Below are 22,143 nucleotides of genomic sequence, written 5' to 3' on the forward strand. Positions count from 1 at the left end.
TTACTTTTTCTTGTTTGCAGAGGGCTTTGATGATCCTCCAATCTCTAGGTTCACATTCTTGCCTCTAGCTTCTAAATGTGTAGACAAAACTGATACATCATCTAGGCTAGTGGGGTTAAACATGAGAATGGTGTGCCTCAAATAGCTATGTAGACCACCTATATACTTCAACAAAGTTTCAGGTGAGTCTAGAGAAATGCCAAGATTTAAAGCTCTTTTTCTAAATTACTGGGTATAGCTTTGTACACTTTGGCCCTTTAATTGGCGAAGTTTGCCAAATCATCATTGCTTGTTGCATATAAGCTAGAGGATAGAACTGTTTTTCAATGGAAGAAACAAATTCATTCCGGGTAGAAAGAATTTTACCATGCTTCTTCAAATCAGCTTGTGTCTAGCCTTCCCACCACACTAGTGCAGTTCCTCCAAGGCGACGGCTAGCTAGCTGAATCTTTCTCCTTTTTGAATCAATGTTCTGCACCCTGCAATATACATAAATCTGTCTAATCTAGTTATCTAGATTTTCTGCGTTTAATTCTCCATTATATATTGGCAAATCAAACTTTACATCTAATTTAATCAAATATGTTTTCTTATTTTTCTTTTCAGGGCTAGAAGGAGGATTCGATGGAGGAGGCTCTTCCCATTTCCCTTTGCCTTCTAAATGGGAAACTAGAAGAGGTTCCTCTACTCCTTTGCCTTGTTTGGGTGTTGAGGTGCTTTCACCTCAATCCTTCTTAAATTCTTGATACATTTCTTCCACCATGGCTCTCATGGTCATGAAACTGTCCATGAACTAAGATTATGATTCCAATGGGACTTCTCCAGCCATTCTCCTCTGAGCGTAGACTCTTCCAATCTCTGGATTAGTCTCAAAAAGCTCTCCTTATCCTAGTTTGAGCTTTGAGCTAGTTAGCATTCAACAATCTAGCATAAGCTTGTCTAACCTTAGCAAACCTAAAGCTCTGATACCACTTTATCTGAAAATAAGATCTTAGATTAATTTTAAGGTATTAGAGGATCATGTGCATGGATTTGCCTATATTACTTAGTGCAATGGATCGATAAGATTGTGAATAATATAGACAATTGTGCAGTTAGAGAAACATACTCGACAAACACACATAAACACAACAAGTTTAATATGGAGTTCACCCAAAACTCTTGGGCTACATCTCCTGGTCCAGCCTTCAGTGGTCACCTCTCTATTATGTCTTCAAGAGCAGAGTTTTACAAAATGTGAGCTCAAATTGAGTCTCAACACAATGGATACAACACAACAGGAGTTTTTCTTGAATCCCTCAAGCCTCTCTAAAGACACAGACTCTTTTTCTCACTCTCTGTCTCTGTCTCCTCTCTGTCTCAGTACTACCTGCCCCTGTCTTCTGTCTTCTATGGCTTTTAAGCCAATCGACACTGTCTGTTCGTTTCCTCTTCAGGGCTCTCTAGCTCCTAGCCTCTGTCCACTCAAATCCCCCTTTGAGCATTAGCAATCATTACTAAATGCCTTTAGGGATGGTGGCCACCTATTCTGTAATGGAAGGGACCATCGTGCCTTTGAAATCCCAAAAATGGTCATTCTCTATTTACACAGAGAAATACACAAAAACACGGGAAAAATCTGCCAAACTGCCATTTATCGAACTTCAAAAATCATTAATTCCACCCTAGAACTCCATTAGGTCCACCTTTATATCATGATTGCATATCCACCGTTGATTTGAGTGATCTTGATCCAATGGTTGAGATTCATTTCAGGTAGATGAGGTGTATGGGGATTACTTGCCCGAAAAGGCAGTTTTCTCAAGCCACGTGTTGGCCAGTGGATAGGATTGGGTGGAGCCTGTCCAATACCACTTACCGCCTAAGGGCCGCACGAAATCTCGCTCATTACGAAACTCAAAATATATATATTTGCATGTATAAACCCTTTCGGGTCTCGATTCAACGCTTTATTCACTTTTCCTTTGTTTTTCATTTATTTAATGAAAATGCGAAATAAATTGAAAAAAACCTTTTTCTAGACTTGAAATATTACCAAATTTCATCCATAGTCTTATCGGGTCCAGTTATCGCAGTTGTATGTGTTATCGGCCCCACTCCTCTGTATTACTACGATGCGATATTGCGATGTGATTATATCACAATTGCATATCGCAAAGTCCCCGGGCCATTGGTAGGCACTCCTTATATATTCTTGATACGATATCGTAAGTTAACCTCGACCATTTATCTACATGCTTGATCGATGATCCTCATTGACTTGCGCTGATCGCTATCGCAACTGTCATATGGTCGCCTTTGATGACCTCCGCTTGCCATCGTCGATTGTGATATGCTGATCGAATCTGGACCATTGATTAGCCAGATCCGATGGCTCCTATGCATCATTGTTCAAGCCCCCGATAACTCTGTTTTTCACTATTTCTTCATGTTTTTCAGGCCTAATAGTGTAATCTGCTATTTTCATAAGGTCATCCTTTCACGATATTTTTTGATTTTGGAGACTTGGAGGGTGTTTTGGATCCATTTTGGATCATCGTAGGGAACCATTTATCACAAATTTCTTAGATAGAGCCCGATCATGGCAATAGAACCATTTGTTGGCTTAAGGGGGCCTATCCTAGGTTCAGAGTTGTTAGCACCAACCAACAAAACCCTAACTTCTAACCCTTTAGCAACAACCTGCATAGCACACTGGTCTGCAGTCTCACCTAAAGCATTATTGTGCGACACTAGAACCAGGTTATTTAATCTAGAGATAGCGTGATAAGCTGTCTTAAGCTCTTGTAGCCTAGACCTTCCTTCATGCAGATCAGTATCCTCCTATTTCTCGCCACTAAACTCTAGGGAAACATCTTCTCGACCTTCGTTAAGGTGTGTAATCAGTCTTGACAGACCCTAAAGAGGAAAACTATCCAATTTCACGCTCTATTTAATAATCCTAGATCGGCCTTTGCACAGATCTGTCCTATGCATTAGATATCATAACGGACTCAACATTTATCTTCGCAAATACTTAATTCATGCAGAAATATGATAGATTTAGAGGATTTATGCAACATTTATACATTATTCCATGGAAACATATTATTTAGTGACATAACATAACATAAACAAAATTAAAAATAATGCTCAGATGCAAGATATTTCTTCAAAATCAGTGTTTATTCACTTCCAGCATTCAATTTACAGACTTCTTCTCCCTGCGCACTAAGCTGCAGGGATCCACGCACTCAGCTGCAGGGGTCATATATTTGTGGCATGCATGTGATAACCTTGATCTTATCAAAACTTTTGAATCGGATGTTGCAGATATCATTGCTCGCATCGATCTTACATCTTTGACATCCCACATCACATCCAGGAGTGGTGGGCACTTTCAGCTTAGCTGTTTCAGGGTGAGTTGGCTTCTCATGTCTTCTGCCATGTTTCTATCGATTTTTTATTCACTTTGTGTAAGTTCTTTCTATTTGATTTCAATGAGTGCTTGCTATCATTTTAATGTATGTTAGCTTGTAGAAGCATTGTTTCATTTTTCATTTACATCTCACTCTTGTCGCATGCATGCCACTGTTTTTGCATCGATAGTCACCATTGTTGTGACTTGCTTCACACACATGCATGGTTTCACGTTTTTTGAATCATGCACTTATTGTTTCCATGCATGACCATTCACTCTTGTTTACACTCAGTTTCACCATGCATTAAGACTTCTCATGTTTTTGGTCTCTCGTCGGTGGGTCTAGGTTGCTTTGGCCCGAACCTTTCCTTACTCGGCTAGCATTACGCATTTTTGAAAGTGAAGGATTTTCCTTCCCTCCAGAAATTGCACAAGTCTAGCCCAATACTGACCTCCAAGCTTCCATTGCGCAATTCTGGGAGGCAGTGTCTTGCTCGCCCTAGAAATTGCTCAATACTATTTTTTGGTTGACATGTCATTGTTGACTGAAATTGCACATTGCGCAGTTTCAGTCCTTAGCAAGCTAGGCTAGACTATGCATTACATAGTTCCAATAGTCAGTAAACCTCCCAAAAAACCGAACTATGCCTTGCACATTTTTGGCAGTCAGTCTCCAACCTCCTAACAAAATTTACATAATCTTCACAGATAGTTACACAGGTATGTTGCATGTTAGTGCTTCAATTTGTTTTGGTTTTTAATTAACATATTTCTTGCCATGAGTGTTGCTATGTCTCCAAGTATCCCAGATGTCCGTCTACATCTTAGCAGCATAGGTCTAATGGCTCCTAGGGGAGTAGAGTCAAAGACACCATTGGAAGTGCAACTGGGGATGCAGTTGATCAAGTGTCTATGAAGTTTCCTGTCTATGAAGACATCAAGTTGAATGATATTAAGATGAAATGGTAGCGACATCACAACAAGAAGCATTATCAGTAGTAGCAGAACGTAGCACACCTGCATGCCGCAAATGCAAGAGGAAGGTTGTTGACAGTGCAGAGGCATAGCAAAGTTGCAAGTTCAAGAAGATCCACTTGTGATGAAAGCAACTTTGGAGATTGAGGCTATGAGGTGACAGTGTGAAAAGAGGATTGCATGAAGGTAGAGAGAGAAACAAAGAAGGAGTTATAGGTGCTGAAGCGACAACTCAAGGAATAATAGGAGTTGCACACACAAGAGAAGGAGTTGCAGCATGAATAGGTACAATAGGAGGTGAAACATGCATAGACTGATAAAATTGTGCCTATACAGGTTATAGACCCAACCTAGCAGCTGGTACAAAGAAGACAGGGTGAGCAGTGCCATCGATCGCATGCAAGGGTGTTCAAGATCATGGATGTCATGATGCGCATGCATGCAATCCCACCCATTAGCACACTCATCGAGGCGAAGACAAGAACCTAGTCTGACCGGAGTTGAACATGTATTTCGACAAGTTGGTGCACATAGTCACCAACACATACTTGAAGATCAACACAAACACTATGCATCAGTATGTTGTTGGTCCAGCTACACTCATGACGACGATGCACATGTTTTTAGATGAGTTGGATAGAGGATCCATATCAATGTACCTAGATTTAATGGAGAAAAGAGTTCTCTTTCACCAGGATGTCACCATTGAGCACATGGACACCATCACGGACGACCAAGCTTGGCATCAGTTTGCCACTGTCGATCATCAAGAGGATGTCGAACAATTGGTCTTACCACAACTATCTGAGTCTTAGTGATAGCTTATATGACTCACTCAAGCCTATTTTGTCTCACATGGGTACCTGTGCAGATTGTATGTAGCATCTTGTAAAGTGGAAGTCCAAGTGTCAATAGTTGAAAGTAACAGTCATGTACAAGGTGAAGATTCATAAGGGTAGGTGAAGAGTCAAAAAGGGGAATGTCAGGGGTCACCCCACCCTTTGCTATTTATAGAACCTCATAACTCATTATAAAGGCTTTTGGTCAACCAAGCTTCCAATAGGAGTATCATAGAGAAATCTTGGAGAGTATTGTAATGAGCCTTGGCTTCTCCATAGTGCAGAGTTAGTACATCTCTTTGGAGGAGCAAGCGGTAGTGACTGTAACATTCCATTATTGGGACTAGTGGTTGGTCATGGTTGTATTGTATGATTGGAAATTTGACTTCTTAATATAACAAAGCCAACATGTTTCATGCATATGTTGTTATTGTATTTTAGTTAACTTGTTTACTCCAACGATATGTGTTTATTTTCTTATGCATGTATGTATAGACTATTTTTGTATATGTATGTATGAACCTTATTGAAATGTGTTGTTTGTTAAACCATCACTTTTGATTGTTGGTTCACCTTCCTTCTAGCTTATGATGCATCTCTACTTGTGTATTCCCTTCTAAGCTGCATGTTTACACAAGTTTCCAAGGGGCGCACTCATTCCACCTTCTGTGTGTTAGAACAATTCATGTGCCTTCCTTCGCTTGTTGCGTATGTCACACCGTTGCTACCAACAAGGACATCTCACTTACCTCTGCACGCAACCGTGGTCAAGGTGATACGGTACGACCCACTGCTGGGACTCCTACACCAAATGGTTTGAGGTCTAGTTGGGACTTCTTACCGGGTAGATCCCTTGTCATGCTGTCAGGTCCAACACCATCAACACCCTTAAAAATAGATCTATTACTTACCAAAACAAGAGGCTAAAAACCCCTTTTACTCCTATCTAGTTGTGCGCTCCACGTCCACATTTCGTGGATACTTTAAATTATTTACAAAACTTTTACAAAATCTGGTTAAACTAACCCCAAAAATGACCCTAGGGACCCTATCCCAACACTGGGTATTTCTACGACTACAACAATACAAAAAAATGTCCCTCAAGTAAGCTAAGAAGAATAATAAATTATCACCAAAGTATTATGGTCTGTACAAGGTGTTACAAAATATTGGTTCTATTGCATACAAATTGGAGCTTAGGACACCCAGTTTTCCATGTGTCATGCTTAAAGAAGGTTATAGGTGACAAGCTCCCCATTCAAACAATATTGCCCAAACTTGATGAGGAAGGAATAATCATATTGGAACATGAAGCAATCGCAGAAACAAGAAATCGACAACTACGAAATCGATCAATTTCATAGTATCTCATCAAGTGGAAGAACTTATCCCCTGAAGATTCCACATGGGAGGATGAGAATTTTATACAAAAGCATCCAGAACTACTCAAGCGTTTAGGACAAAACTTTTTTGAAGGACAAGGGCATGTTAGGTTCCTATACTACTAGTGTATCCCCTTATTATATTGTTGTGCCCATGCAGTCCCCATATTGTTATGATTGTGCCCCATAGAAACCCACTATTTTTATTATTGTGCCCTTAGAATATTATTGTTATGTCAACTCTAATTATATTGTGACCCCTTAGACTTCTGTATATAGAAAGGAGTTCTTGTCATTTGTATCATCCAAGAATTGTTCATTTGTGTAATGTAAAGGAGGTTGCCCCCTCGAAGAGGTTGATTTTGAAGTCATTGATCTCTCTTTTCTTCTATTTTGTGAGCTGGTTACATAACACGTACAATGATCTAACATCATCAACAGAACCCTCAGGAGACAAGTCAGCCACTTAGACAAATTGTCCCTAGGTCCAGCTAATGTTCTGGATCTCTTAGGCCATAGGCGCTCTCATGATATGGGGAAGGGAGTGAAAAAAAAGCTAAAGTCATGCTCACAGGCCTACCTGCCAACGACTGTGGACCAAAATTACCAATTCTGTGCCAACGACCCAGGATTTAAGCCAATTTTCTAGCCCAAAATCCCTGCCTCTACCCATAACTTGCTACAATATTCAAAATTCATTAAAGACATGATAATAATGGTGATCAATCAAAATCAACCTCAGGACTAGGCCTAAGTATCCCCAACTGGGACTGACATTTTGTCAAATACTTGGCATTAATGCAACCTAAAGGTCTAGGATACAAGACATAGCATAAAAGATCGAAAAAACTTATGAATCATAACCAGAAGGATCTCCTCCTTCTCCATTTAACTACTACATCATCAATGAGGTCTCGCATTCATTCATTTAATAGTTACAAGTAAATATGTTGAAATAACCATGACATGAACCAGTCATTTAATCATGCTTATAACCAATATAAAACCATGTAAATATTAGAGATAAGACAACCATTAAATCCACAAATAAAACAATGCAAAAGTAAGAGAATTTAGCTTTTATTAGTCATAGTAAAATACAACTAGGTTCAGGACTTCCATGTACTACCTGACCATAGACATGGTTGAACCAAATCTCTCTTTCAGCCAGTCACCCCGTGCCATATTCCAAGCATGAATGTGGGATCTCATAGAATAACCAATCCAAGAACAACCAAGGGAATCCATAGGGTAAACTACCTCCACCATCATCAAACCGTGATCACACCAAAATTAGTGCTCTGATCACAACCGAACAGAACCTGAAATGCCATCCGAAATCCATCACTATCCTTGAGGAATTTTCCTTCTCCTTGTGTCTAAAGATTTACCGCAATCCAAACTCGGATCACTAGGTCCTAAATCGAGACATCTCCCTCAGCCTTTACCATGTATCCCACCGAAATCGGTCAAGGGATTCCTAGGCCTTTGGGAATGGAACTCGAGACGACCTCCGCCCTGGATTTCAAATTCCAACTGGTAGACCAATGATCTAAAAAAGAAATAAACGTCCCAACATACCATGGCATCTAGAAAAAGGCAATGTTTGGTTGAAAACTATTGTCATAACCCAGTAAAACCATACCACTGACAACAAGAGAACCATACACCAACATGCAAAGCCATGCATGCCCAAACTAGCTAGGAAATAACACATGAAAAAGATTACCTATAAGTATTCTCGTTGAAGCTACTTGATCTTGCTTTCATTCCTTGTTCCTTGCCTGCTTTCCCTTTCTCCTTTGCTTTCTTTCCCTCTCCTTTGCTTGATTTTCCTCTCCTTTTCTTGATTTTCCTCTACTTTTCTTCAAGACTAGAATGCTCTAAGAAAACTCTATGTGACCAAGAGAGTGAGAGAGCGAGAGAGACTAAAATGAGATAGCTCCAAACTTAAACTAACAAAAGGTTACCAAATGATCCTAAGAAGCCTTTTTATTAATGAGGCCTCTACTTTCTTCATTTTCCATTATTTTCCTTCAATTTCATCCTCACATGCAACCTATGACCTTTTACCTTACTTTTCTCCTATTTTCCTTTATTTTCATAAATATATGTGCCAAAAATGCCTTTTTGCCTTTTAATGAATTTGCATTATCCTTTGCCAATTTTCCTTAGCCAAAACACACATCTAGTGATGCCCACTAGAATATATTTTCCCAACATTCAGGTTGTAATAAGTGTCTCTTAACCGTGGTCTTATTTTGCCTTTATTAACTTTTATTACATGAAATTTTCACCAGGGATATTACAAAACCCCCCCTTAGGGAACACTATCCTTATTGTTAAACCACATCATGACCTCAGCAAAACCACTGAAAAGAGAACATACTGACTATGGAGCTTTATAACTTAGCTTGTTGTATTATTTATAATGAAAAACCCGATTAAAAGAAAAACATCATGACAACATAACAACCATAATAATATGACACCCATACCACTTATTGGAGCTTTATAACTTAGCTCATGCCAGTATTTATATCCATATAAATATACATGCATATACCAAAACATCAACAAGACATATGCCAAACATATGCCAACATCAAACGAAAACTCCTTTGCCTGAACTGGAAAACAATGAAGGATACAAGGCCAACATTTGATCTGCCATCTCCCATGTAGCGTCTTTAGGCCCAAAGTGCTTCCACTACACTTTAACCTGATCTATGTCTCTATTCCTAAGCATGAGATGTTTCTAATGCAATATGCACTGAGGCTCCTGCTGGAACTCTACTTCTTGCTCCACCTATAATACAGACCAATCAATAACATGATAAACATCCTCTATTACTTCTTATGCAATGAAATATGGAAAACATCATGGACTTTCACTGTTGGAGGTAGTGCAAGTTGATATGCCACTGGACCAATCCTCTCAAGGATCTCAAAATTCTCTCAATACCGTGCTTCCAACTTGGGACATGAACCAATCCTCAAAGAGCTTTTCATGGGCTTGATGTGCAAATACACATGCTCCCCAACCTGAAACTCCTTGAACAACATGTTCCTATCTACATAGCTCTTCTACCTATCCTTCATTTCCTTTAGATTCCTCTTTATAACCTTCATTTCCCTCTCAATGTATTTCATCATATTGGTCCAATAAGTACCCTGTTCACAGGTCACTCCAACTGATAGGGGTATTACAACTCCGCCCATAAAATGCCTCGAAATGACTCATCCTCAATGAATCCTAATAACCAATGTTTCATTCTAACTCAAGCAAAGGAAGATACTCCTCCCATTTCCTCTACTGGTGGATCATGGACATCCTCAGCATATCCTCCAAAATCCTATTGACCCTCTCTGTCTATCCATCTGTCTACAAATGATAAGTTTTACTGAAGGCCAACTCTATACCCAAGCTTGCAAATAACTCCTTCAAAAACTTGGAAGTGAACTTTGCATCCCTGTCCGACACAATCTTCTTTGGAACACCATGCAGTATCACTAACTCTTTGATGAACACTTGTGCTACATCACTGGCTGAATGTATAATGTTCACTAGAATCAAGTGAGCTACCTTGCTCAACCTGTCAACCATAACCATAGTAGAATCATGTTTCTTCACTTTCCGTGGAAGACCTGTAATGAAATCCATGGAAATGACCTCCCATTTCCATTTCCAAATCGAAATAGGTTGTAGTAAACCACTAGGATTCTTGGATTCCACCTTTACTTGTTGACAATATAAGCATCTAGCCATGAACATTGTGACTTCCTTCTTCAGATTTGGCCAATAGTAAAACTTATTTATCGATGTCAACATCTTCTGATATCCTGGATGACTCGAATATGGCTTGACGTGTACTCCCTCAAGATAAGTTTCTTGAGCTCACTGCAATTCGACACATAGATCATATTCTTGAATCTTACCAAACAACCTATAGTGAGATGATAGTCTGCATCCTGATCACCTGTAACTTTACTCAGTTATAACTTGTGCATGATCTCCATGTATTTTTCATTCCATTGTCCTACTTGCAAGATCCTATCCTGTAACTCTATCCCATAAGAGCTCATAGTTGCTATATTATTTTCGTGTACCTTCCTTCTAAGAGAATTTGCAACCCGATTCTCCTTCCCTTTTATAGATCTGATCTCGAAGTCGAACTCGCTAAGGGTAGCCAAACATCTAGCTTTCCTGGCATTTAGATTTGGCTAGTCAAAAAATTACCTCAACCCACTATGATCGCTCATCATCACAAACCATCTGCCTAGAAGAAAATGTCTCCACATCATTAATGCATGTATGATCGTTTCCAACTCAAGATCATGTGTTGGGTAGTTTTTCTCATGCTCATTCAGTTTTCGTGACTCATAGCAGCCTACATGTCCTTATTTCATGAGAACTCCACTAAGTCCTTTCTTGCAAGCGTGTGTACACACTACAAACTCATTGTATGGATCCACAATCTTCAACACTAGTGCTTGTGTCAGTAACTGCTTAATATCATCAAAACTAGCCTCACTTTCCTCTTTCCATTCAAAATTCTTACCTTTCCTCTACAATGATGTGATAGGATATGCAATGCGTGAGAATTTCCTTATGAATCTCCTATAGTAACCTGCTAATCCCATAAACGATCTCACCTCATCTACATTCTTAGGAGCTTCCCACTCCATGATGGCCCTTATGTTTTCTGGATCTACTTAAATGCCTTCTTTGGAGACAACATGTCGCAAGTAGTGTACCTTAGTCTAGAAGAAGATGAACTTTCCTAATCTTAGCATACAATTGATGCTCTCTTAGCAACCTCAACATTGCTGCTAAAGTTTTGGCATGCTCTTCCTCATTTTTAGAATATACTAGTATGTCATCAATGAATACAATAAAAAACTTGTCCAGATAAGGATGCAATACACTATTCATCAAACACATAAATGTAGCTAAAGCATTAGTCAAACCAAATGGAATAACAACAAACTCATAATGCCCATTTCTGGTCCTGAACCTAGTCTTGGAGATATCCTCTTCCTTGATGCATACTTGATGGTATCCCAATCTGAGGTCAATATTAGAGAACATTGCTACTCCCTTTAGATGATTAAACAAATCATCAATCCTTGGCAAAGGGAATTTATTCTTCATCATTAATTTGTTCAACTATCTATAATCAATGCATAATCTAAGAGTACCATATTTCTTCTCTGTGAACAACGCGAGTGTGCCCCAAGTCGATACACTTGGCCTAATGTATCTCTTGTCAAGCATCTCCATTAAATACAACTTCAACTCTACCAACTCAGGTGTGCTCATCCTGTAAGGTGATTTTTATGCTGGGGCCACCTCTAGCACTAAATCAATAGAGAAATCTACCTCCTTGTGAGTTGGCAACCCTATAATTTCCTCGGGAAATACATCCTGAAACTACAAAAAAACATGGTACCTACTCAACACACCTACATCCTAAACCTCCTTACCCTTTTCACTAGAAATTTTCACTGCAAACATCATACAACCTTTTCTGTGAGTATGCTTAGCCTGCATAGCGGTAACCATCCTCACTGATGTAGGGTTCTTCTTTCACTGCAAAGTCCTTTTTCCCCACTATCACCCACACACTCAATGGCCTTGTTAGAGCAATCCACTTTGGTTCTCTGAATTTATAGCCAATCCATACCGAAAATTATACTATACAATCCCAATGGAAATACATTCAATTGTGTTGCTGCAGTCATACCATTTAAATTAAAAGCACAAGATTTTACCCAATGGTGAACTCACTTATTTGTACCTATAGCCAACTATACCAGCAAATATTCTACATGCACTTCTTTTATCAAACCACACTTATCCACCAGGTTAGGATTAATATAACTTAGTTAGATTCAGGATCAATCAACATAGAAACAACTTAATCCCAAAGCTTATTGTCCATCTCAATGATTGATCCCTGATGATTCACCTTCCCGTATTCCACAGCAACATAGATCTAAGGAATTCTATGACCAACATCACCAACTATATGTGCCTCCTAAGCACTGTAGATCTGGGGTCTACTAACAATTTGATACTGTGGACAATCCCTCTTATAGTGATCCTTATGATATATCCAACACTGCAATGGTTCTCTACCAGTGCCACTATCCTGCTGCTTTCTATGTCCTTTCTCAGCTCTATTGAATCTCTTGTAAGGAACTGGATTTTCTTTCTCACCTGCATCTTCAGGTCTTCCTCACTTTGGTGGCCATTTTCTTTTAGTTTTCTCATTTCCTTTCAAGTCACACTTCATCTCAACTTTGCACTTCGACTGGTCATAACAATGCTTCAACTTTCTGATTGCCTCCTCCAATGATCTAGGCTCATCGAACTTAATCTGGTCTCTGTATGCTACTGAGAGTCCACTGATGAACCTATGAACCTTGGCCTTATCGTCATTGAGGTAAGGCACATATCTCAAAAACTTGAAAAACCTGCTAGTATACTCGTTGTTTGTCATAGAACCCATCCATAACTCATAAAAATCCTTAGCTCTATCATCATAGTACCTCTTCGACAAGTACTTCTTGAAGAGCCTTTCAAATGCATGCCAAGTTGAATCATATTCATATATACCTTTAACATTCTTCACATATTCCCACAAAATATCTAGTTTACCTCTGAGATTGAAAAGGGCTATCCTTGCTTTCATGTTTCCTGAATAATCATGTAATCTAAATAATTTCCTCATATCAAGCAACCATGCATTTTCATCTTGCGATTTATTCGTATCTCCATCAAATTTAGGTGGCTTCACTTTCTTGAACTCATCCAGAAAGTATCCCCTATCACTCCTCCTGTAAGGGTGATAACGATGACAATCATGACGCCTGTCAAAACTAGAACTAGAATAATACTTGTGTCCAGTACCTCTCCAATCCTGAGTGTCCAAAAACCTACCATCTTTGATGATGTTAGAACTATTTGAATTGTTCCGACCATAGGACTTGTGTCTACTAGGATACCTATTGCCATATGCCCCGTTAGTTATGTCCTCTTTCCCATGGCTAATCAGAAGTGGCCCCTGTCGTTGTAATTACGACAAACTCTGAAGTAGTATTTCGTTTTCCTCTATTTGTTTCTCTTGTTCCTTCATGATTTTATTATTCTCCTCTTTGAAACTCCCTATTTCTTCCCACAATCTTCTTAATGTGTCTTCCAAATCAAAATAATGCACCACACCATGATGTTCATCTGATCCATAGGGAGATTCTATGTAGTCTACCACCTTGCTAGATGTTTGATCTCTTTCCTGCAACGCATACTATGTGAACTAAACCAATTACAATAAACCAATGTACCTTAGTATAATTCAGGGAGGATACCTTGTTTGTAGTACCATATAATTATTGTGATACATATCTAACATAATCATAATAGCATATCGAAATCTATTGAATAAATTCATCAACACATAAACATCCTTCTAGGTAGGGTCAAGTCATTAATGCAAGGCCATATCAAGAATGCATGCTATGACCTTATGCATGAGAACAATTGTTATTCGATCATACACATTGCCACATGCAACCATAAACATGCATAATCAATGTCTAATCAACTACACATACACATAACTGCATGTAGTTGAGCATAAGAAATCAATTCTTGTAACCAACCTATAAGACTGATACATGTAATCAAATAATCCCAACATACAAGGTTGTAATCAAGCTACATATAAGCTTCAGATAATCAAGTAATGAGTCATATAATTCCGACAATGCATCCAACAAAATCACATCAAGTTCCTCATGATAACCTTACTACAACCATGATCAACATGATGCAATGCAACAAGCACATGGTACATAAGTGTAAGAGACACACATGCAACTGACATGCATACATGACCAAGTACCTTCACCCAAGGAGATCATAACCATGCACTGATACCAATCTGTAACACCCCCTCCTAGGTCTACCCAAAGTAACCATGACAACTGGGGTAAACATGAGACAAGAGGCTACTATGATCAGATTCGACCTCCTATGTGACCTTAAGGAAGTGGAATCGATGGAACATCAAGCACAGTGATCTAACATCATCAACAAAACCATCTGTTACACTAAAATTTGTCACCATGACTATTTACAGTCGGTATGACTCCATCAACTGTCATACTGTCCTCCTTGGCAAGTCTTATACCTCTGCTCCTCATGTCAAACTCCAAGAAAGAGAGAAAGTCCTTAAAAATCAATATAACTCTAGTTACGCAGTTTCTCTTAACCTTACCTGCGTGTACGCACCTCAAGTTCACAATACCTGCGTACTTGTACGCTCTGTCTGTAAAGGGGTGGGTGCATACTCCTGTAAAGGTCAAAATGCGCGAGTTTTACTTCAAAAACGTTACTTGTGGTCGATTCTATAGCATTCTAGAAGATGGTTTGACGTGTATTGAGCACCTCCAGATGGTTCATGCATCCCAAAGAAAGAGGAAATTATCCCATCAAGAGGGGAGCTATCCCATTGAAAGAGGGGCTTATCCCATTGATGGTGGACCTGATTAACTTCCTCCAAAGCATTATAAATACAGGCATTGGGCTAGAGGGAGGGGAGGTTGAAAGCTGAACATTCCTAAGGGTAGATGCTGCTGAAATTAGGACTCCCTTTTAGAGCTTGAGAGGAGAGATTCCAATCCTTTCTTAGCTTCATTTGGAAGTGGATGAGGTAATAAAAGCAAAGGAGAACTCTTGCTGGACCCTGGGAGGGACCTGCACAACACCAAGGCACTGGTTGTAATGGTTTCTTTTGTTTCCAATTAATACAATTAAGTTCATTTTTCTCAACAAGTTGTTATATATAATTTGTTTCATAAATTCCTTGGTCTTTATGATGAATATGTTTTATTATATGAGTTACTCAGATGCTATGTAATCGTTTGCTTGTTAGTGTATGCAGGCTTCGAGGAGAGGAGCTCATCCGGATCGGAGAGGCTTGGCTGCTACAAACAACGTTGGACTAAAGGTAAGCCTTAGACACCTGGTTGCTTTTATTTTAAATGCATATTTAGGGAAAGATAGTGCTTGATTGTTTTTTTTGTCACTAGAAAACTCTTAGTTTCTAGGGAGGTCGGTTTTGTCCGCAAAATTGACTCTTTCCGCATGACAAAATGGCGACTCCACTGGCGACTCCACATTAGCGGGGATAGTTTTTTCCTGTATCAACCTTGTTAAAAAATGAAACAGGCTGTTGTGAGGAAAGTTCCTTTTACTGTGTCAACCTCGTTAAAAAATGAATTAGTGTGTGTGAGGATAGTTTGTTCCCGTCTCAACCTCATTAAAAAATGAAACTGGATGTAACAAGGAAAGTTCCTTTTACTGTGTCGACCTCGTTAAAAAGTGAATCAGTTGCGCGAGGATAGTTTTTTCTTGTATAAACCTCGTTAAAAAATGAAACAGGCTGCCATGAGGACAGTTCTTTTCCTGTGTCAACCTCGTTAAAAAATGAATCAGTTATTTGAGCATAGTTCCTTGTCTTGTGTCAAGCTTGTTAAAAAAAGAAACAAGGAGTCATGAGCATAGTTCCTTGTCTTGTGTCAAGCTCGTTAAAAAATGAATCAAGGTTTTTTAGAGTATAGTTCCTTGTTAGGTAGATTGTAGAGAGTAGTTATGAGCATAGTTCCTTGTCTTGTGTCAAGCTCGTTAAAAAATGAAACAACTCCCTTTTCAAGTCGAATCTTTTCAAGATCTTGAAAGTAAAGCTTCATTCCATCCACCTGGTTGAATGCAATGAAGCTTGGGGGCCATGTACCTTGATTTGCGTCATTATGCTGGGGGCATGTGAACTTATAACATGCACAATTTTATCTCTGTTTCAAGCTTGTGTAAAAATGAAACTATTTTCAAGCACAGTTTCCTCTCTGTTTCAAGCTTGCATAAAAATGAAACTATTTTGAAGCATAGTTTTTCTCTATTTCAAGCTTTTGTAAAAATGAAACCAATCTCGAGTCAATTTCAGTTATTTTCAAGACTCGTTAAACTCATGAAAATCCCGAGATTATTTTGCTATCTTTCATTCTCGTAAAACAAATGAAAATGCCGAGTTCTTTCCGTCTTTTCCTGCTCGTAAATTAAATTGAAAGTTGGCCATATGAGTACATTTTTATCATTTTTTCGAACTCATTAAAACTTACGAAAAAATGAAAACCATGAGTACATTTTTATCATTTTTTCGAACTCATTAAAACTTACGAAAAAATGAAAACCATGAGTACATTTTTATCATTTTTTTGAACTCGTTAAAACGTACGAAAAAGTGAAACCTTAGAGTCATCTTTTAAGCCCTTTTCTGACTCCTAAAACATGAAAAGATTGCCGAGCGTTTCTTTTACACTCGTTAAAGCGGAATTAAAAGACGGTCCTCTTACAGCCCTTTTCTAACCGTAAAAACATGAAAAGATTGCCGGATTTTTGTCGTTTCAAATACGATATCGGAAATAAAACGACGTGTCCTTGATCGCTTTCTACTTTTCAGATCAGAGACACTAATCATGAAAGTACTCCTTGGTCGTAAAGATCAAGCGGTTCTCTCAAGTATTATTTTATACTTTTTCGGGCTTGGGAGACACAAATTTACGAAAAAGGCCAACCCTGGAGTCTTCTTAAGTTTTTTCAGACTCTCTAAAATTGAAAAACGTCGAGTTTCTCCTATACTAGACTCGTTAAAATTTCACAGTAAAAGACCTGTTCGATTACAAACAGGAACGGACCACTCCTTCTTAGGGTGCGAATCTAAACTAAGTTGGACTCATCCGAAGGATGAGCTTATAATCAAGCAAATGTTATCCTCCTCAAGCTTGTAAAAAATAAAGAGGTACTTGCCAGAAATGGTGGGGGAAAAGAGAGAAAAGTGAGTCTATTTGTTATCCTTTGTCTCGGAAAAAACCTTATCACCACTCTTGAACACGACACTTTTCATTCACCTGGGTTGGGAAATCATTTTCCTAATAGTTGATCAAACCACATTGAAAGTCTTCAGCCGGTTTCTGGGTATTAACTTTGGGTCAATTGTCACCAAGCCATCTATTGTGTCATTATGTGTTCAAGAGGTCTCAAGAGGTCACTGCAAATAAACCATTCATCTGCAAAATATCTGTCACCCATCTTGACCATCCCTGAGTCAGTCCTTACAGCTACATTTCTTCAACTTGATCTATGATTTCGTGTTGTGGGCTTGCCTGCAATGGATCGCTTTCTATCGACATCAGCACATTATCTAGAAAGATGATCTAGGAATCGTCAGTACCTTGAGATCTGCATGCCTCAATGGCAGGTTTCTCGCCTTCGACAACAGTTTACATCATTGACTTTCGATCGAAGGATTTCGTGATATGTTCGACATCAACACATTCATTCACATCTCATGGATTGTACTGGGTACTTTGAGAACCATTGACATCACTGGTGGTCTCTCTCACACTTGTTAACAGTTTACATCATCGACTGGTAATCAAGTGGTTTCTACCATGTTCGACATCAACTCATTTATTCGCATGGATAGAATCGTACTATTTTGGGAAGCAGAAATGAAGACCCTGGATCTAGTTTCCACCATCCAGGCTGTGAGGAGTTTTGTATTCATTATACAGTAGACTAATCATAAACAGATGGCTGCATCCATACTGTGTCTACATGAGTCTATAATTATGATGTACTACGAAATCATTCCTATATCAGAGCAGTAGTTAGTTTGTTAGTTAAAGTTTTCAATCTGAGTATGGGAATGCCTATCTTAGCGACGATATGATCTTATATATGTATTTTGTGTTGAATATTTGTAGGTCCTGACTGGGCTCTCCACAAGATAATCCTTGAAGTGATAAAGTGCTTCACCCTTCCTAGATTATATGAAACCCTAATCTACTACAGGCTTCGCACATTAGGGGGCAATCTGTTACACTAAAATTTGTCACCATGACTATTTACAGTCGGTATGACTCCATCAACTGTCATACTGTCCTCCTTGGCAATTCTTATGCCTTTGCTCCTCATGTCAAACTCCAAGAAAGAGAGAAAGTCCTTAAAAATCAATATAACTCTGGTTACACAGTTTCTCTTAACCTTACCTGCGTGTACGCACCTCAAGTTCACAATACCTGCGTACTTGTACGCTCTGTCTATAAAGGGGTGGGTGCGTACTCCTGTAAAGGTCAAAAGGCGCGAGTTTTACTTCAAAAAATTTACTTGTGGTCAATTCTAGAGCATTCTAGAAGATGGTTTGACGTGTGTTGAGTGCCTCCAGATGGTTCATGCATCCCAAAGAAAGAGGAACTTATCCCATCAAGAGGGGAGCTATCCCATTGAAAGAGGGGCTTATCCCATTGATGGTGGACCTGATTAACTTCCTCCAAAGCATTATAAATACAGGCATTGGGCCAGAGGGAGGGGAGGTTGAAAGCTGAACATTCCTAAGGGTAGATGCTGCTGAAGTTAGGACTCCCTTTTAGAGCTTGAGAGGAGAGATTCCAATCCTTTCTTAGCTTCATTTGGAAGTGGGTGAGCTGATCAAAGTAAAGGAGAACTCTTGCTGGACCCTGGGAGGGACCTACACAACACCAAGGCACTGGTTGTAATGGTTTCTTTTGTTTCCAATTAATACAATTAAGTTCATTTTTCTCAACAAGTTGTTATATATAATTTGTTTCATAAACTCCTTGGTCTTTATGATGAATATGTTTTATTATATGAGTTATTCAGGTGCTATGTAATCATTTGCTTGTTAGTGTATGTAGGCTTCGAGGAGAGGAGCTCATCTGGATCGGAGAGGCTTGGCTGCTACAAACAGCGTTGGACTAAAGGTAAGCCTTAGACACCTGGTTGCTTTTATTTTAAATGCATATTTAGGGAAAGATAGTGCTTGATTGTTTTGTTTGTCACTAGAAAACTCTTAGTTTCTAGGGAGGTTGGTTTTGTCCACAAAATTGACTCTTTCCGCATGACACCATCAAGAGACAATTCAGCCACTTAAACAACCTCCCCCTAGGTCGTATTTATGTTCTGAATCTTTTAGGCCATAGTCGCTCTCATGCTATGGGAAACGGAGTGACCAAAAACCTAAATTTTCTCTCATAGGCCATCTTTCCAGTGATTGTGGACCAACATTTCTAGTTCTATGCCAGTGACCCTGGGACTGATATTTTGTCAAACGATTGGCATCAATGAAACCTACATGTATAGTATACAAGATAGAGCATAAAAGACTGAAAGAACTTATGAAACATAACTAGAAGGATCACCTCATTCCCCATTGAACTACTACATCACCAATTAGGTCTCACATCCATTCATTTAACATTTACAAGTAAATACATGAAATAACCATGACATGAACCATCCATTTAACCATGCTTATAACCAACATAAAACCATGTAAATATTAGAGATAAGACAACCATTAAATGAACATATAAATCAGTGAAAAACTAAGATAACTATCCTTGAGGGATTTTTCATCTCCTTTTCTCTAAGGCTTTATTGCAATCCAAACCCAAACCATTAGGGCCTAAGCCAAGACATCTCCCTCAACCTTTACCATGTATCACACCAAAACTGATCAAGGGATTCCTAGGCCTTTGGGAATGGAACTTGAGACCACCTCCACCCTAGATTTTGAAATCCATCCTCCAGACCAATGCTCAAAAACCAAAATAAACATCCCAACATGCCATGGCATCGAGAAAAAGGCAAGGCTTGGCTGAAAACCACTATCATAACTCGAAAAAACCATGCGATCGACAGCAAGAGAACCATACACTAACATGCAAATCCATGCATGTCCAAACCCGCTAAGAAATCACACATGAAAATGGTTACCTTCTAGTATTCCAACCAAAGCTACTTGATCCCGCTTTCCTTCGTCCATCCTTTCTTACTTTCCCTTTTTCCTTTGCTTTCTTTCCCTCTCCTTTTCCTCAAGACTAGAATGCTCCAAGAAAACTCTAAGTGATCAAGGGAGAGAGAGAGAGAGAGAGAGAGAGAGAGAGAGAGAGAGAGAGAGAGACGTGAGAGAGCTACAAACTTGAACTGACAAAAGGTTACCAACTAATGCTGAGAAGCCTTTTTACTAATGAGACCTCTATTTTCTTCATTTTCTATTATTTTGCTTCAATTTCCTCCTCACATGCAACCTATGACCTTTTACCTTCCTTTTGTTGTATTTTCCTTCATTTTTAGAAATAACTGTGACAAAAATTCCTTTTTTCCTTTTAATGTCTTTGCCTTAGCCTTTGCCAATTTTCCTTAGCCAAAAACACATATAGTGATTCCCACTAGGATATCTTTGCCCACGTTCAACTTCGAATAAGTGTCCCTTAACCATGGTCTTATTTTTCCTTTATTAACTTTTATTACATGAAATTTTCGCCAAGGCCGTTACAGAGCACATTCAATGTCTCTTGGTGTTGATGTATGACATTTTACGATATAAGGCTATAAAGTTATAGAAATTCCTCCGACAATTGCATATGAGAAAAAGTTTTATGTAAATAATTCCAAGTAATGGATGCCATCTTAAGTGGTCCTTCTAATTCAGTATTTGTCAAGATAATGCATTGTGACACTACAAAATAAATTTGAGATAAGCTTCAAATCATCTATGAAGGAGATGAAAATGTAAAAAGTGTTAGAATTCAAACTCATATAATACAATTTGAACGTTTAAATATGAATTAAGAATAAGAAATCACATATTTTTTTGTTTGAGTAGATGAAATTGTGAATGCTTAAAGGATTGGGTGAAAAAAATTAAAGAATCAACAATTGTTTAGAAATTCTTGAGATATCTGCCATTGAGGTTTAATTTGAAGGTTTTAAAATTTGAGGAAATGAAAGATCTCAAAAAAGTAAAAATTAACAAACTAAATGCATTTCTTACTACATATGATATGGGAACATGAAAAGAGAAGTCTATATTAAAAGAAGAAACCTTTAAAGCATTAATGAAAAGAAGAAAACCTATGCACCATGATCACTCTCGCCCAGAGTTAGATAAATAAGAAGCTCCATTCATGATAAAGATGAATATAGGATCTCACGAATAGAAAGGTGAGATACAATTCAAATGTTTTAAGTTTGGTATAATAGGCCATTATGCTACAAAATGTACATATGAAAAATTGGAAGATAGTGATGATGAAAAAGAACACAGAAATAGAGGAATTTCTTCTAATACAAGAAGAAAACATCTTTAAAGAAGAAAAGTTTATATTCCAAGGAAGATAACAATGTATCACAAGATGGCAATAATTATGCATCTAATCATGATCGAGAAGAAGTCCTACTCATGGCCTTGGGAAATTAGAAAGAGAAATCATATGTAGTGAAATATATATAAAAAGGAACCAACAAAGGAAAATTTAATATTCTGCTCTATTTCAGTTGTGGTAATTTTACCTCTTATATGTCAATATGAAAAATATGAAGTTAAAGATGATGAAGATGATTTTATAGTCATGAATGCTCAAACTTCTAATCAAGAAAATAAAGATAACTAGAAAAAGA

This window comes from Pinus tabuliformis, chromosome 3_2 (genome assembly GCF_031772625.1).
Source record: "Pinus tabuliformis cultivar Carrire ecotype Pingquan chromosome 3_2, CPIR1, whole genome shotgun sequence".
NCBI lineage: Eukaryota > Viridiplantae > Streptophyta > Pinopsida > Pinales > Pinaceae > Pinus > Pinus tabuliformis.